The following is a 17,801-nucleotide window of genomic DNA, read 5'->3' on the forward strand; positions in this document are numbered from 1 at the left end:
GAGGACGCACCTAAGGCAAAACTGGGAAGGAAAATATTAAACATAAATAAAGAACATAAATAAAGTACACTTCTGGGGCTTTACAATGATATACTATACACTAAATTTTTGTTAAGAATTGAATTAGATATGATTTTTACAAGAACTAATCTAAAATTGACAGGCAGGAAGACACGAACTTGAGTAATACTAATTCAGATCAGTACATAAAGGCCATAATTCCTACCATTGGGGTCCTACACAATTTCCTAATGTTTTACTCTAATAGAGATATCACTTAGTAATTTTACTTCCATCTTTTCTTTATTATATAAAGATCTCTTAGATACTTCAACTTTAAACTAATAACCGAATGACTATGGCTACTTTAATACATCATACAATTCCAAGTTATGGAATTATTTGTGTCATCATTCCTTCATGACATTTCTATGTCCTTATAGCGGGCACATATATTTGTATAGACTTAGTGTTCCATACTCTTCACACTACCTTGATACATCATTTTTACACAACATAAAACTCCCAATCAGCCTATCAAGATGCCTTTGGGTACTCAAGACTTTGAAGTACAACATATGTATCTCATTTCCATACAAAACTCACTATATCAACTCCAAAACATACCCATCGATCCCTTTGACAGCCCATTACATTTTTTCAACTAATCATAGATTTAATCTCTATTACATCAAGTCTTCAAAATAATTACAAAGTTGGGCTGAAGGTACATGTTACAAACAAAACTGTTCTAAAGCAACTACAATACATCATAAGTTCACAGCAATTATAAACAACATTTCCATCACTTTGAGCCTTCAATGGCCTTGTCCTTTGCATTATTAGTGCCTGCAAAACCAGCCCCAAAGTAAGGGGTGAGAATAAATCCCAACAAACTAAAGAATTATTGGGGTCATTCCCCCCACCAATTCAGACTTCTGCAAAAGAGTTAGTGTGGCATATTGTCTAGAAAAACATGGAACTTCTCAAGGAACATCACATAAACACATCATAAGGGAAATAACTATAACAAGAACTTATCCATACACCTCCATGAGCCTTTGCTTACAGTAGGATATCTCCTAAGAGGTGTTCCTTATCTGGTCCCCTGGCCAGGGAATATTCTAGGCATTCAAGCCTCACTCTCATCATCTCATGGCTGTCCAAAGGTCTTGTCTCTTGAAAATTCATCATACATAGAAAGGACAGCCATCATTACATTCATATAACTTCTCTTTTAACTTTCCCTGACATTCCATTGTTGCCCATGATTTTAAATCAAATAGCACACTTATGTTTATGTTATAATAGGAAATATAATATGTATAGATTTGGTTTAGATTTGTATAGATTACTTTCCTATCTGTAAATATTCTTTTCCTATTTAGGATTTAGATTAGGTCTGGGCTTCTCACTTAAGACCATTAGGGTCTCTATATATTGTAACTCTTTGTATTAGCTTAATACATAACATATTATTTTATATTCAAGCTGGTACGAGAGCTCTTTTGTTCTGGGGACCTTCGCTTTCGCTTAAAACCTCATTTTCGCTTTAAAACTTAAGCCCACTGTTTAGGAGTCCTCTTTTCTTTGTCGTGCGTCCTTCCGGCAAGCCATCTAGGGTTGTAAGCTCCTTCAAATTGATTTCTGCACGCGTCAGCACCTCCGACCGCCACCGGAACCACCGTCCATCACTGTTCCGGCCACCGGAGACTTTTTCCGGTGAGTTTTTGAACCAGAACACCTGCGATCAGGTCCCTCTATCCCCGGCGACCAGTTCTGTGGAAGACCCACCGCCGTCGCAGCCTCCACGCGTCGTCAGCCTTCTCTGCGCGTGGTGCTCACGCGCCACCTTCCAATGTGCACTGTTCTGGCATCCTTTTCCAGCCGTTCCTGGACTGACCAGCTCGTCTTCTCCTCCTCTTTCCAGATTTGTGGTTGGTTCTTCGTGGGTCTCACTTTATTGTGTGCCTCTTCTTGATTTGCGATCAGGTTAGTTTCTATTCACTTGGTTCTGTACCCTTGTGATTTATTATAATGGCAGCATCTTCTCCTGCTCAATCGGAGATCAGTTCTCCCTCTCGTCCTGCCAAAAGTTCCTCAAATATCATCTCCACCAATGTTAGGCCCATTACCTCTTCCAAACTGAAGGGTTCTGTTAATTACAAAAATTGGGCCACCTCTGTTCGAGTTTGGTTCTTTGGACAGGGACATGGGCAACATCTTACATCTAAATCTATTGATATTCCTAAGGAAGAAAAATCTGATTGGGAAAGGATTGACAACCAGCTTCTGAGTATCCTTTGGCAGTCTATTGATCCAATCGTCTTGAATATTTTCTCTTCTTTTCAAACATGCAGTGAAGTGTGGAAGGAAGCAAAACACCTATACACTAATGATGTTCAACAGCTCTATTCCATCATGTCCCAGTTTATGGATCTGTGCAAATCCTCTGACACTCAGATGGAGACATATGTTGGCAAAAGTCGATCTTTGATGCATGCATAATTGGATATGTTGCTCTACCCTACTGATGCTTCTGCATATCGGAAACAGGTGGAACGTCTCTTTATGGTTGCCACACTTTCTGGTCTTCCCGAAGAATATGATAATGTCCGGGATACTATTTTGACTAGTGGGGATCCTAATCTATCAATGACATATCAGCGCCTTCTGAACCTTAGTAAGAAATTTTCTCCTGTAGCATCTTCTGTTGTTGATTCCACTGCCCTTGTCTCCCGTACTGACTTTCACGAGAACATTGGAGGTGGAGGTGGTGGTTGTGGTCGTGGTAGAGGCCAGGGACGACGTGGTCAAGGCGGACGTGGTCGGCGACCTCGTTGTCATTATTGTCAGCAACTCGATCATTATGAGGATCGTTGTTACATCAAGTATCCTCACTTGCGACTCTCTCATTATGCTAGTTTAGCTCAATCGGATACTGCTTCAACTGGTACAGTCTCTCTCTCCTCTGAAGACTATGTAGCACTCCAGACCCTTCTCAAGAAGGCTTCTCCTCAGTCTCAGCCCTCTGCTTCAGAAACTGATAATCATGTTGCTTGTGTTTCTCATTCTACATCACTTGGTCCTTGGATATTTGACTCTGGTGCTACTGATCCCCTTTGTGGTAATAAGGAACTCTTTCATCTCTTACTTATTCTGACAATTTACTCTCTTTTACTCTTGCTGATGACACTAAAGCCCCTGTTCATAGGATTGGACAAATATGTCCAACCTCCTCTTTGACCTTGACATCTGTATATTACATTCCTAAAATCCCTTATAACTTAATTTATGTTAGTAAATTGATCAACTCTCTTAATTGTATTGTTACCTTCTCAGACCATTCTGTTTCTGTGCAGGATCCAGGTACGGGGAAGACGATTAGAGTGGGCCATGAGTCACGGGGTCTGTTCTACCTGGTTGTGCCTCGTCCTTCGGTTGCTTGTTCTCTCACAAAATCTCCCCAACTCATCCATAGTCGCCTCGGTTATCCCAATCTTTCAAAATTGCAGAAGATGGTTCCTCTTTTATCCGGTCTTCAGAATTTAGATTGTCAGTCATGTCAGCAAGAGAAGCACAAACGCTCCTCCTTTGCCAATCGAGTCAATAAACGAGTTGATGCTCCTTTTTCTATTATTCATTCAGATATTTGGGGTCCAAGTCGTAGTGTGTCTGTTTTAGGGTTTCGGTATTTTGTTACTTTTATTGATGATTTTTCACGTTATACCTAGATTTATTTAATAAAAAATCGTTCTGAGTTATTCTCTATTTATCAAAAAATTTCTGTTGAGATTCATACTCAATTTGGTGCTTCTATTCGTATTTTACGTAGTGATAATGTTAAGGAATATGTTTCTATTGATTTCTTAGCCACACAGGGTACTTTACACCAAACTACTTGTCCTCACACTCCACAACAAAATGGTGTAGCCGAACGTAAAAATAGACATCTCATTGAAACTGTACAGACCCTTCTTATTCACATGCATGTTCCTCTACACTTCTGGGCCGATGCAGTTCTTGCCTCTTGTTTTCTCATCAACCACATGCCTTCATCTGTGCTTAATAATGACATTCCTTATAACTTGTTGCTTCCAGATGCTCCTCTCTGTCCTCTATCCCCACATGTCTTTGGTTGTACCTGTTTTGTTCATGATCTCACTCCTGGTAAGGACAAGTTAACATCCAAAGCCTTCAAGTGTATTTTTCTTGGTTATTCTCGTTTTCAAAAGGGTTATCGTTGTTATTCTCCTGATCTTAAGCGGTATTTTGTTTCCGCTGATGTCACTTTTCGTGATCAACAACCCTTTAATTCTATCCCATCTCGATTGTCACAGGTTAATCATGTTCTTCCTGTTTCTTTTCTTGACTTGTCTTTGCCAGCTGCAGGTAACTCTATTCCAGATGAGCGATCTATTGCTTCCATACTTGAGGACCGTCCATTTCTCACCTATCAGTGTCATAGAATTGTGCCTCCTGTCGACTCGACTCTGGCTGACTCATCGCCCCCTCTTGTTGATTCTTTCCATCCGAATCCTTCACCAGAGGTTCTTCCCATTGCTCAAAGAAAAGGTATACGTACTACTCATAACCCTTATCCTCTTTATACTTTTTTGAGCTATGACCGTCTTTCTACTCCTCATTTCACCTTTATTTCTAGTCTTTCTTCTGTTTTTATTCCTAAGACCACAGGTGAAGCACTTTCCCATCCAGGGTGGCGCCAAGCGATGCTTGATGAGATGACTGCACTTCATTCTAATGGCACTTGGGATCTTGTTTCTGCTCCTCCAGAGAAGTCTATAGTTGGTTGTCCCTGAGTCTTTACTGTCAAGGTTAGACTTGATGGCCGTGTTGATCGTCTCAAGACACACTTAGTTGCAAAGGGTTTTACTCAAATCTTCGACCTTGATTATAGTGACACATTCTCTCCGGTCGCTAAGATGGCGTCAGTTCACCTGTTTCTTGCTCTTACTGCTGTTCGTCATTGGCCATTCCTTCAACTTGACATCAAAAACGCTTTTCTTCATGGTGATTTACAAGAAGTTTACATGGAGCAACCACCTGGCTTTGTTGCTTAGGGGGAGTCTGGGAAGGTGTGCTGACTTCGCAAATCCTTATATGGTTTCAAGCATTCTCCTCGGGCATGGTTCAATCGCTTCAGTTCTGCTGTTCAAGCTTTTCGCTTAATCCGCAGCAAAGTTGACCATTCTGTATTTTATAGGATCACATCACCTGATAAGTGCATCTATTTGTTAGTCTATGTTGATGTTGATGACATCATTCTCACTGGAAGTGATCAAGCTGGAATTCATCAGTTAAAATAGTATTTATTCAGTCAATTTCAAACAAAGGACCTTGGGAAGCTGCGTTACTTCTTGGGAATTGAGGTGGCACAATCTAGACAGGGCATTTCTATCTGTCAAAGAAAGTATGCCTTAGATATCTTAGAAGAGACTGGTATGTTGGGATGTAAACCAGTTAATACACCCATGGATCCCAATATCAAATTATTGCCCGGACAATGGGAGCCGTTATCTGATCCCGGTCATTATCGGAGGTTGATTGGAAAGCTCAACTATCTTACTGTGACTAGGCCAGACATTTCCTTTGCAGTTAGTACGGCTAGTCAGTTCCTTGACTCCCCGTGTGATTCTCATTGGGATGTTGCCGTGAGGATCCTCCAATGCATCAAAGGAGCACCAGGAAAAGGTTCATTGTATTATGATCAGGAAAATACAGAAGTTTGTGGTTATTTAGATGCTGATTGGGTAGGATCACCCTCAGACAGGCACTCTACTTCAGGTTATTGTGTCTTCTTTGGAGGAAACTTAATTTCTTGGAAGAGTAAGAAACAACCTGTGGTTGCTCGTTCTAGTGCAGAAGTTGAGTATCGTGCAATGGCAATTGCTACCTATGAGTTAATCTGGTTAAAGCAGTTGATTCAGAAGCTTCATCTTTGTGAACAGAAACAACCCATAACACTCATTTGTGACAATCAAGCTGCACTACATATATCCTCTAATCCTGTATTTCATGAGAGAACCAAATATATAGAGATTGATTGTCATTTCATTCAAGAAAAGATTCAGTCAGGAGAAACCAAAACAGCTTTTGTCAGCTCTAATGATCAACTCGCGGATGTCTTCACTAAAGCTCTTAGAGGTCCTCGAGTTGAATACATTTGTAACAAGCTTGGTGCTCACAATATATACACACCAGCTTGAGGGGGAGTGTTAGCATAGGAAATATAATATATATAGATTTGGTTTAGATTTGTATAGATTACTTTCCTATTTGTAAATATTTTTTTCCTATTTAGGATTTGGATTAGGTCTGGGCTTCTCACTTAAACCCATTAGGGTCTCTATATATTGTAACTCTTTGTATTAGCTTAATACACAACATATTATTTTACATTCAAGTCATTGAGGACAGCCCAACACATTCACATGTCATGTCATTCAAGATCACATTCTGAATTTAAACATATAACATATATAACAGCCCATTGATTTCTCTCAAAATAAGATTAATCTTACCGTGGAAACACTCAAGTGACTAGTTGGTCCATAATCACATTTCAATGGAATAAACATCATGTTCTATCTTTAGCATCATATAACATCGTCAACTTACAAAGAATCATTCAATTAAGGAGTAAATCAAGGCTAATACAGCCTTGACTGAATTTAGCAAAAGGAAGGAGCACAATGATTCTGTAGTTTACCTTTTGTCTCCTTTTGATCACACACTTCAGTCTTTTATTTTCTACACTCTCCCTTGACAGCCCCCTCTTCACTCAAACAGGAACAGAAGTTCCTAAATAAAAGGAAATTTTCATCATTTCTTTCCTTTTCATTTATCCAAACAATGGCAGAACCTACAAGAACAAATTCCAATCACCTACCTTGCTCAAATCAATCCAAATGATGATTCTAAGCTTCTCTTGGTAAAATGGAGCTTTAGTTCTTTTCCTTCCTTGGTTCAGCCCCTTCAAGTTTGTTCTCTGCTCAAGAAAGATAAGGGAATTAAAAATCCAGCCTTATTCTTCTTGCATCTGCCCAAAAGGGGAGGTTAACATCTATGAAGCACCGACACTTCAAAAATCCTGACGTGTCGTGTCCGACACTCATCGACACTCCGACACTCCAATACTCGTTCCAAAGACTCAAAAAAGGTTCAAAGATTACGTTGCGTTGCATTTTGAATTCCAACTATTAGATTCGTTAGATTACCATTACAATTTTATTGAGTTTAATATAAACATTTGGGATATCTTATATTTCTTTGCAAAATTGATGGGTATTATAAGTTTAGATTTTTTTTTTGTTAAATTATTGAATACTAAATATAATATACACTACATAAATTAAAAATATTATATAATATCAAAACGTGTCCTAACGTGTCGAAATTTAACATTTTTTAGAATTAACGTGTCGAAGTGTCGCGTCGTGTTGTGTCCCGTGTCGCGTGTCGGTGCAACATAGGTTAACATAGAAGAAACTTTACCTTTCATTTCCTATATTCCTTGGCTATAATTTTACGGTGACCGAAGCTTCAAAGAGAGAGAAGCCAGCAACAACTATTTACTTCGCAACCAAATTGAAAAAAAAAAAAGAGACGCGATTCATCCCTCTCAACGATTCTGAAATTTCTAGGGTAATTGGGAGCTTTTCGGTTGAAATTTGGTGTAGATGAAAGAAGCTCTTTGAGATTTGTTAAGATGAGGAGTTGGGCGATGGGCAGGCAAAAAGGGGACTATTTAGACTACGGATTCGGTGCGACTTCTGAATTTGCATCAGAAGGTAGGTAATGCAAAAGTTAATCCCAGGCAGCCCATTCTATACTTACTAAAATAGTTCCTACACATGCAGTCATAGGATGTTAATCACATGGCTGAAATCTTTCGGGTGCAACTGATTAAGATGCACCTTAACTCACCAAAACATTTGTCACTTAGCATTTCTTAAATTTACACTTCAGCCCCTCTAATTCCCTGAAAATGTGAATCTGCCCATAAGTTTTCAAAATTTACACCCTTTCCCCAAGGCTTAGGACTGAATTAAGTTGGGCGTTATAAATAGTGTACCCAATGCATATGTTTTCAACACAATAAAAACCACTCCCTGTTAAACCCAACCAGCAAGTGTGGGGTGGAGGAAATCCTTGTACGCAGTCTTATCCTGCATAATTGCAAAGAGGCTATTTTCAGCACAATAGATTAGTAATATTTCAGTTTGTTCCTTTCAATTAAAACCATAAGGAATGCATGGTGGGCCTACCAATTAGATTAACCCGGACAACCTCTCAACTGGCTAGCAACCAAAGCTACCTTAATGCTGCCGTAACTCACCAGCCAAGCTCCCGAGTTACCTAGCTACTTGCCTCCCTGGCCAGCTGACCCACACAGCATAAATATGTAAAGTTGAATAGTTGACAACCATTAATACACAACGATTATAATGAAAGATCAACATTAATGGCAATACAAGGGGGAAAGATACTTATATTATAAATGTTTAGGATCTCCGGGCCTTTTTAAATTCTACTTCTATTTTACGTGGTACTTTTACTGACTTCAGCAATGGAGCACTTTCTATAAACATACATAGACAGGAGAACTATGACATATCTAAGTTGGTAGGGCACTAAAAGCTACTATTTCAACAAAAGAAGAAGAAAGAAACATGATTCGATAAATTTCAAGTAAAAATTGACATTCACACCATTTGTCAACCCACTACCTTCGCCGCTTCATTGAAATCCTCAACGCAACCCGCACCGCCACCAATAACAAAGACTACAAAGATGATGAAGATTGGAGCAAGTTCGGCCCCGACACTGAAGAAACAAAAACGGATACCAATTCGAGCAAGTTCAAGTTCTAGTCCACATACCTCAACAACCCTCCCGAATAGCTCCACAAATCGGTATATGTTTCAATTTCTCTAGTCTTGGGGCTGAACCTGGTCCAATCACTATCATCTCCATTGTCTTCTTCAGCAGCGGTAGCGGGTTGTGCACAGGATTTCGACGGAGTGGTGAAGGATGTGATTCGACAAATGATGTGAATTTGAATTTTTGCTTAAACTTTATCAAAGGATGTTCATTTTTTGTTGAAATGGTATCTTTTTGATGTCATACTAACCTGAAAACATTAGAATTCTTCAGTGAAGCAGGAGCTGTATGCCCAAGTCAATCAAAGAACCAAGTAAAATGGGAATAAAGTTTCAATAAGAAAATACCATATTCCCATAGGTTCTAAACATTTATAGTATAACGTTATTTTCCTCTTATATTATCATTAATGCATGTCTTTCATTTTAATTGATGTTCATTAAAGGTTGTCACTTTAACACCCGTTATATATTTATGACACATGACGGTTCGACAGACATGTAGTTAGGTAATCAGGTAATTAGTAGTGTTGTTGAGTAAGATCAGTTATTGGTTGTTAGCTAAAAAAGACTATGGGATCATACTATATTAGTTAATTTTATTGTAACATTCCTTATGATTTTTCATTCATAGATGCACCTATAAATTGATATTATTAACTTACACAATTTCAATTTTCCCTCCTTAACTAAAACATTCTTAATTTCCTAGTTAGATCAAAATGTGGATATTCCTAGCAAGTGGCCTTTTTGACAAATTTAAGGTGAAAAGAGAAACATATTTCTTCATTAATTCAAAAGTTAAACAATTTACCAAAATAATACAGTAAAATGTGTATAGAGTATGTTCGTTCAAGTCGTGCATGGAATGATGCGTGACTTTTCAAAAGCTCACGAATCTGTCAAGTGTCGTGTGCTGTAAGTCACACATCACCCCATACGCAACTTAAACGTGCACACCCAATACACATCTCACCGTATTATTTTGACAAAATATTCATCTTTTAAATCAACAACAAAATTTGTTTTCGTTTTGACATTATTATGTTCAAAAGACCCCGCGCAACTATTAGCATCATAAAAAAAAATGGGATAAAATCAATTAGAAAATTATAGAGAGAAAAAATAAAGGTAAATGATGAAAATACATATAACACTTAATATTCTTGTATTAGTGTTAAAAGTATTTTTAATAGCAGCAACAACACCTGATTTCATTTGCAGTTGATGCAGTCGGTGAGAGGAGGATTTCAACATTTGGGAGGTTTACCAAAGTCATGGCTTCGTTTGGATATAAGAAGAGTCAAGGATATCATACCTTGTTTTTCAAACATTCCTAGTAGGGAAAACTAACCGTTCTTCTTGTTTATATAGATAATATCATTATAACAGGTGATGATCCAATTGAGAGACGACTTCTGCGAGAAATATTAACTGTTGAATTTGAAGTCAAAAAACTTGGGAAAATAAGATATTTCCTGGGAATTAAGGTAGCCTATTCCAAGGTACTTTTACTTGTATACGGAAATATGTACTTGATCTTTTGAAAGATGGTGTAAAGCACCTATTGAGCAAAATCACAAGTTAGGAAATGAGGAGAGCCCTCCAGTTGACAGAGTGCAGTATCAACAATTGGTGGGATGACTAATCACATGGCCCATACTAGAGCAGATCTGCCCTCTGTTGTTAGAATAGTTAGTTAGTTCATACATGATCTAAGGGAAAAACACTTGCATGCCATAGAGAGAATTCTTCGGTACCTCAAGGCTACTCCCGGAGGTTATTATTTCAGAAATGAAGGAACTTGTCCCAATACATTGATGCGATATGCTGGATCTATAATTGATTGTTGTTCAATTTCCGAATATTGCATGTTTCTATGTTTCAACCAAGTGACATGGAGGAGTAAGAAGCATAATGTAGTTGCCCGATCAAGTGTAGAGGCAGAATTCCAGGCTATGGCTCTAGGTATCTGTGAACTATTATGGCTGAAGATTATTCTAGATGATTTCAAAGTAAAGTATGACAAACTTATGAAGCTGTTCATTGATAATAAATCAGCCATTTGTATAGCTCAATATCCAGTTCAACATGACCGAACAAGACACATTGAGATTGACAGCCACTTCATTAAGGAAAAGCTAGACAAGGATTGATTACTATGCCTTGTATTCTCTCTAATCGTCAACTAGCGTATGTTCTGACCAAAGGGCTTCTTACCGACAAATTTCAAGAAATTACTAACAAAGTAACAAGTTGAGAATCATAAATATTCATTCCTCAACTTGAGGGGGGTATTGTAAATATGAAAAATATTTGTACTGATTTGTTTCCTTAGTTAGCCAGATTGTTTCATTTATTAACCCAATTATATTCTAGGATAAATTTACTCTTTAGACCCATTAGCTTCTCTATAAATAATGTACCTGTTGGGTTCCATTTGCAAGGTATGGGACTTGGAGTCCCACATATGTTGTATGGGCAACTAATGTGGCCTTTATAAGGCCTTGAGCACTCTCACCCTTTGAGCTAGCTTTTGGGGTGATGCATCCCAAGGTCTCATCAAATAATGTTGGGTTCCATTTGCAAGGTATGGGACTTGGAGTCCGACATTGGTTGTATGGGCAACTAATATGAGGTTTATAAGGCTTTGGACACTCCCACCCTTTGAGCTAGCTTTTGGGGTGGTGCATCTCAAGGTCTCATCAAATGGTATCAAAGCGTCCATCACGTGGAGTGTGCGTAGAGGCACGCACTGGGGAAGCGAGGTGGAATGTTGGGTTCCATTTGCAAGGTATGGGACTTGGAGTCCCACATTGGTTGTATGGGCAACTAATGTGAGGTTTATAAGGTCTTGGGCACTCCCACATTTTGAGCTAACTTTTGGGATGGTACATCCTAAGGTCTCATCAATACCCAATGTATATGTTTTCAACACAATAGATTAATAATATTTCACTTTGTTCCTTTCAATTAAAACCATAAGGAATGCATAGTGGGCCTACCAATTAGATTAACCCCCACAACCTCTCAACTAGCTAGCAACTAAAGCTACCTTAATGCTGCCCTAACTCACCATCCAAGCTACCCGGTTACCTAGCTACTTCCCTCCCTGGCCAGCTGATCCACGCAGCATAGATATGTAACAGTTGAATAATTGACAACCATTAATACACAATGATTATAATGAAAGATCAACATTAATGGCAATACAAGGGGGAAAGATACTTATATTATAAATGTTTAGGATCTCTGGGCCTTTTTAAATTCTACTTCGGTTTTATGTGGTACTTTTACTGACTTCAGCAATGGAACATTTTCTATAAACACGCACAGACAGAAGAATTATGACATTTCTAAGTTGGTAGGGCACTAAAAGCTACTCTTTCAACAAAAAAAAACAAAGAAAAGAGAGAAAGAAATATGATTCGATAAATGTCAAGTAAAAATTCACATTCACACCATTTGTCAATCCACCACCTTCGCCGCCTCGTTGAAATCCTCAATACAACCCGCACCATCACTAATAACAAAGACGACAAAGATGATGAAGAATAGAGCAGATTCGACCCCGACACCGAAGAAACAGAAACGGATATTAATTCTCGCGAGTTCGAGTTTTTGTTCACATACCTTGACAACCCTCCTGCTAGTTCCTCGAATCGGTATATGTTTCAATTTCTCTGGTCTTAGGGCGGAACCTGGTCCAATCATTATAATCTCCGTTGTCTTCTTTAGCAGCGGTAGCAGCCTATGCACAGAGGATTTTGACAGAGTGGTGAAGGACGTGATTCGACGAATGATGTAAATTTGAATTTTTGCTTGGACTTTATTGAAGGATGTTCATTTTTTTGTTGAAATGGTATCTTTTTGATGTCATACTAACTTGAAAACATTAGAGTTCTTCAACCGAAGTGAAGCAGGAGCTGTATGCCCAAGTAAGTCAAAGAACCAAATAGAATGGGAATAGAGTTTCAATAGGAAAATACCATATTCCCATAGATAGGTTCTAAACATTTATAGTATAACGTTTTTTCCTCTTATATTATCATTAATGCATGTCTTTCATTTTAATTGATGTTCGTTAAAGGTTGTCACTTTACCAACCGTTGTATATTTATGAATCATGATGGTTTGACAGACAAGTAGTTAGGTAATCAGGTAATTAGTAGTGTTGTTGAGTAAGATCAGTTAAGTAGCTTGGTTGTTAGCTAAAAAAGATTATGGGATCATAATATATTAGTTAATTTTATTGTAACATTCCTTGATTTTCATTCATAGAGCACCTATAAATTGATATTATTAACTTATACAATTTCAATTTTCCCTCCTTAATTAAAACATTCTTAATTTCCGAGTTAGATCAAAATGTGGATATTCCTAGCAAGTGGCCTTTTTCACAAATTCAAGGTGAAAACAGAAACATATTTCTTCGTTAATTCAAAAGTTAAACAATTCACCAAAATAATACAGTAAAACGCGTATAGAGTACGTGCATTCAAGTCGTGCATGGAATGATGTGTGACTTATCAAAAGCTCAGGAATCTGTCAAGTGTCCTGTGTTGTAAGTCGCGTACTCATCACATGCGCAACTTAAACGCACACACTCAATACACATCTCACCGCATTATTTTGACAAAATATTCAGCTTTTAAATCAACAAAAAAAATTTGTTTTCATTTTAACATTATTATGTTCAAAGGACCCCGCGCAACTATTAGCATCATAAAAAGAATTGCACAAAACCAATTAGTAAATTATAGAGAGAAAAAAAATAAAGATAAATGATGAAAATACATATAACACTTAATATTCTTTTATTATTGTTAAAAGTATTTTTAATAGCAGCAGCAACACCTGGTTTCATTTGCAGTTGATGCAGTCCGTGAGAGGAGGATTTCAACAGCGCGGTGAAGACCTGGTCTTGCGGCGTGGATGTAGAAGGCGGAGACCGCCATGAGTAAAGCTGTCATTGCGAGGTGCAGAGAGACATGGAGGATGAGGGTTTAATCGGGGAGGTGATGCTTTGGATTTGAATATTCAACTTCAACTACTCAAAACTGCTCCTTTATGTGAATCAGTAACTCACTCAATCGCGCACATGCGCCGAAGAGGAAAAACAAGAGATGGTTTTGCTTTGCTCAAGGCTCAACCTAAATGATGTTCGCGAAGTGGGACCCACGAAGGCGAGTTCTTCACTAAAACTCAATTTGCCCTACGTTTGATTTTTATTCTATTTGACCCCTCCACAACACAAATTACTTTTCTTAAAAATTTGAAAAGAGCTGCGGGTAAAACAGAGTGAATAACAACAGCTAAAGATATAATGAAATCAAATTATGGGTATAAAAGTCGACATCCAGCATCTATTTAAAATTAACTTATATTAGATGAAACTCATAATTGAGATAAATTAATCTTTTAATAAATATGAAATGTTCATATAAAACAATTGTTTTTAAGATTTTATCTTAAATTAGGCAAAAATCATAGTTGTAAAACCCGGCCCGATCCAGCCGGGTCGACCTGGAACTCGATAAACCGGTCATCGGACCGGTTCGGGTCAAGTATTGGACCGGTTATGCATCGACCTGATCAAACTCGGACAAAATCGGCCAAATCCGGTCAAAATCGATGACCCAGTGACCCAGTCAGGTCATGTATTTTTTTAAAATAAAAAAACCAAAATTGTTTCATCTTGTCAAAAATATGTAGAACTCATTTTAAAAAAAATTTGTAATTTTATTTGCTACTATACTCTTCTACAATGACCTCAAATTTCAGCTTTTAATACTGAAGTAATTTGCGGAATAATAAATTAAGAGAATGTGACATATGTCATTTTTAATGTAGTTGAATTTGAAAAATATGAATTCAATGTCATTGATAGGTATGTTTACGAGAATTCTAAGTTGCAATTTAAATTGACATAGTAATAACATTTATTTTTATTTAATTATGCTTCTTGTTTTTGAGTTTATTTAATGAACCTTGTTTAATTCATTTTAGATATGAAGAATATAATTGAATTTATATGTTTATATTTATATATATTTTTATATATCTATATATACCCGGTCCAACCAGTGACCCACCGGTCCGACTAGTGACCCAGTATCCTGACCGGGTCGATACCCGGGTCGGGTTTAAAACACTGGCAAAAATTACTAACAGATTTTTTATATAAAATTAATGGAAATAGTGTGTATCATTTTAAATGACACAAAATTGTATCATTTTAAGTGGAAAAAAAAGATAGATTATGGAAAAGAGAGTGAGAGGAAAAAGTTTTAAAGATGTGGGTCCCACCTCTTTGTGAGAGTGAAAGGACACAAGGTGTGTATTTAAAATGACACACTTTTTCTCCAAATTAAATTACCAACAATATGATTTTTAATAAATAGTTCACCGATGTTATGAAATAAGCAATAACATGAGTTATACTCAATACTCATTAAATGAGGTGTTAGTATATATATAAAGGGAAATACTTTCTTATGTTATTGCATAAAATATTTTTCATATCACTTATATATTGATTTACGTATTTTTTTAATTTTTTAATGATGGAAACTACCTTAAACATGTGTGCGTAAAAAAATTTCTCATATATATATATAGGGGAGGGTTCTTTTGACTCCATTACTCCAAATCTCAGCCGTTGATGGACGGAAATCAACGGTTGTCATTAATAGTATAATTAATAATTAATTAATTAATATAACTTCCTAAATTATAACCGTTGGATGGACGAAAATCAACGGTTAGGATAAGTCTTACTCTTGATACAAATGATCTCTCTCCATATATATATATATATATATATATATAACTTGATATAACTTTATTTTTGGTCATTAAATCATAATCGTAAAAAGATGGATCAATGATGACAAAGGAAGATAGAGAAAAAAAGAATCGTAACAATTCAAAGATGAATCAATTAATATAAGAAAATAAATAAAATGACGTAGTTTTGGAATTATCGGAGATTAAATATATCTCAAGTGACTTGAGAAATATTTTTCACACATATAAAAATATATAAGGGTAAAGTATTTCTCCGGTCACTGGAGATAAGTTGTCTCCAGACTTCAGTGACCCTCAAAATCAGTGTTTTAAAGCTCGGATCGGTCATCGAACCGGTCGAGGTACTGGGTCATTGAGTCACTGGTTCAACTAGGTTCAACCGGATTTACTCTTCACATATTAAAAATATAAAAATATTACTTATATTAATAAAAATTCACATAAGAAAATTATCAATGAGCTTCAAAAAATAAATTGATTTTCAATGATAGCAAATATTATATACTTCTAAGCTTTTAGCTCTAGACCATATCCTAATATTGGATTAAAAATGCAATATAAGTTAAATGCACATTTTGTGCTTGACATGATACGGATAAGTTAAATCATGATAACAAATAGTATGTATGAAATATACAATAAGAAAAAAGTGTCACCGTTATCATGATAACAAATAATATGCATGAAATATACACTAAAAAAAAGTGTCACCGTTATCATGATAACAAATAATATGCATGAAATATACAATAAAAAAAAGTGTCTACCGTTGAGATGAGATCATGAGACCATCAGTGTTTATCACCGCTTAACTTCATAAGACCATTATAAGATGCAACTAAATTACATAAACGAACTGCACTAATCTAAAATACCTTATTTTTTTCACCTTACTTTTAATCATATTCATTATAAAATATGAATATGTTTTAATTCAAGAGTTCTTATCAACAACAAAAAATACCAAAAAAAAAAGGAATAACCAGTCTAACCCGGGTCAACCGGGTCGCTGGGTTTTGGCTGGGTCAACCGGTCCAATCCGAGTTGACTGCAGAAGCGGTCCAACTACCTGCTCGGACCGGGAAACCCACCGGGTCACCGAGTCCCGGGTCGACCCGGCCGGTCCGAGCCGAGTTTTAAAACACTGCTCAAAACTATATCATTTTGAATTAATGAAGGGTGTTTCCATAATTTTAGTGGAATTGATTAAGGGTATTTCGATAAAATTTATATGATAAAAAAATAAATAAAATTATAAAAACACCCTTTATTAATTCAAAACGACATAGTTTTGTGGTTATTGGAGATAACTTATCTTTAGTGACTGAAAAAACACTTTAGCTTTAAGTTATTTATGTTAGAATATAAAATTATTCATAATTGAACTCTAAATGATTTTTTTTATTTATGTTAGAATATAAAATTGTTCATATATTTTCATTTAACGACTTTAAGTTTTGAGGATAATTAATTTCATATATGTATTTAAAATTGCCAGTGTATTTGGTTCATGACATAGTATTAGAAATTGTCAATAATATGGTGTCTATGTGTCTTTATCCAATAATTTTCAAAAAATTAAGTATTTCTTTTTTTTATTCAATAAGTTCTTTAAGAAATAGCAAAGTACAACCTTAACAAATCCATAACAATAAATTACATGCTGCAAAGTATGGACTTGTGCTATAACAGCATAGATAGAATTTTTCCACTAATGGCTTGTGTATAACTGTATAAGCACTTGTAGTCATCTATTAACTTATACAATAACTAGGTGCAAAGATGTTGGTAAAAGCGGCAAATATACTCTTTAATGGATGAAATACCAACAGAATTGGACAAGCTTGGATCTGACTTCCTATTTTAATTTTCCGTTGTTTCTCAATTCATAGGACAATGTTATTGTTGTTGGAGGTTTTGAGTTTGAGAGAGAAGGGTTTAGAGATGCTTGAAGTATTACACCAAGAGATATCAAGTTTGGAATGCTCAACAGTGTTACCTCCAGCTTAGGAAACCCTAGATATAATGCAAGCTATTGGGCTCCAGCCCATATGGACCCAAACAACCATGCTTTCACCTATTGGGCTT

At 36.5% G+C, this 17,801-nt stretch overlaps 1 long non-coding RNA gene across 1 annotated transcript; it reads right to left on the minus strand.

Moving 5' to 3' along the window:
• Nucleotides 1-529: 529 nt before the first annotated feature.
• LOC133298573 (uncharacterized) lies at nucleotides 530-14,145 on the minus strand. The gene is made up of 6 exons (XR_009749821.1): nucleotides 13,761-14,145; nucleotides 8,289-8,403; nucleotides 7,516-8,189; nucleotides 6,911-7,009; nucleotides 6,731-6,822; nucleotides 530-849 (listed from the first exon to the last, which is right to left on the minus strand). It is a non-coding gene; the product is annotated as an uncharacterized LOC133298573 (long non-coding RNA).
• Between the last annotated feature and the right edge of the window lie 3,656 nt (nucleotides 14,146-17,801).

Source organism: Gastrolobium bilobum, unplaced genomic scaffold, assembly GCF_033153095.1.
Source record: "Gastrolobium bilobum isolate Gb01-03AN ecotype WA unplaced genomic scaffold, APGP_CSIRO_Gbil_v1 utg49561, whole genome shotgun sequence".
Classification (NCBI taxonomy): Eukaryota; Viridiplantae; Streptophyta; class Magnoliopsida; order Fabales; family Fabaceae; genus Gastrolobium; species Gastrolobium bilobum.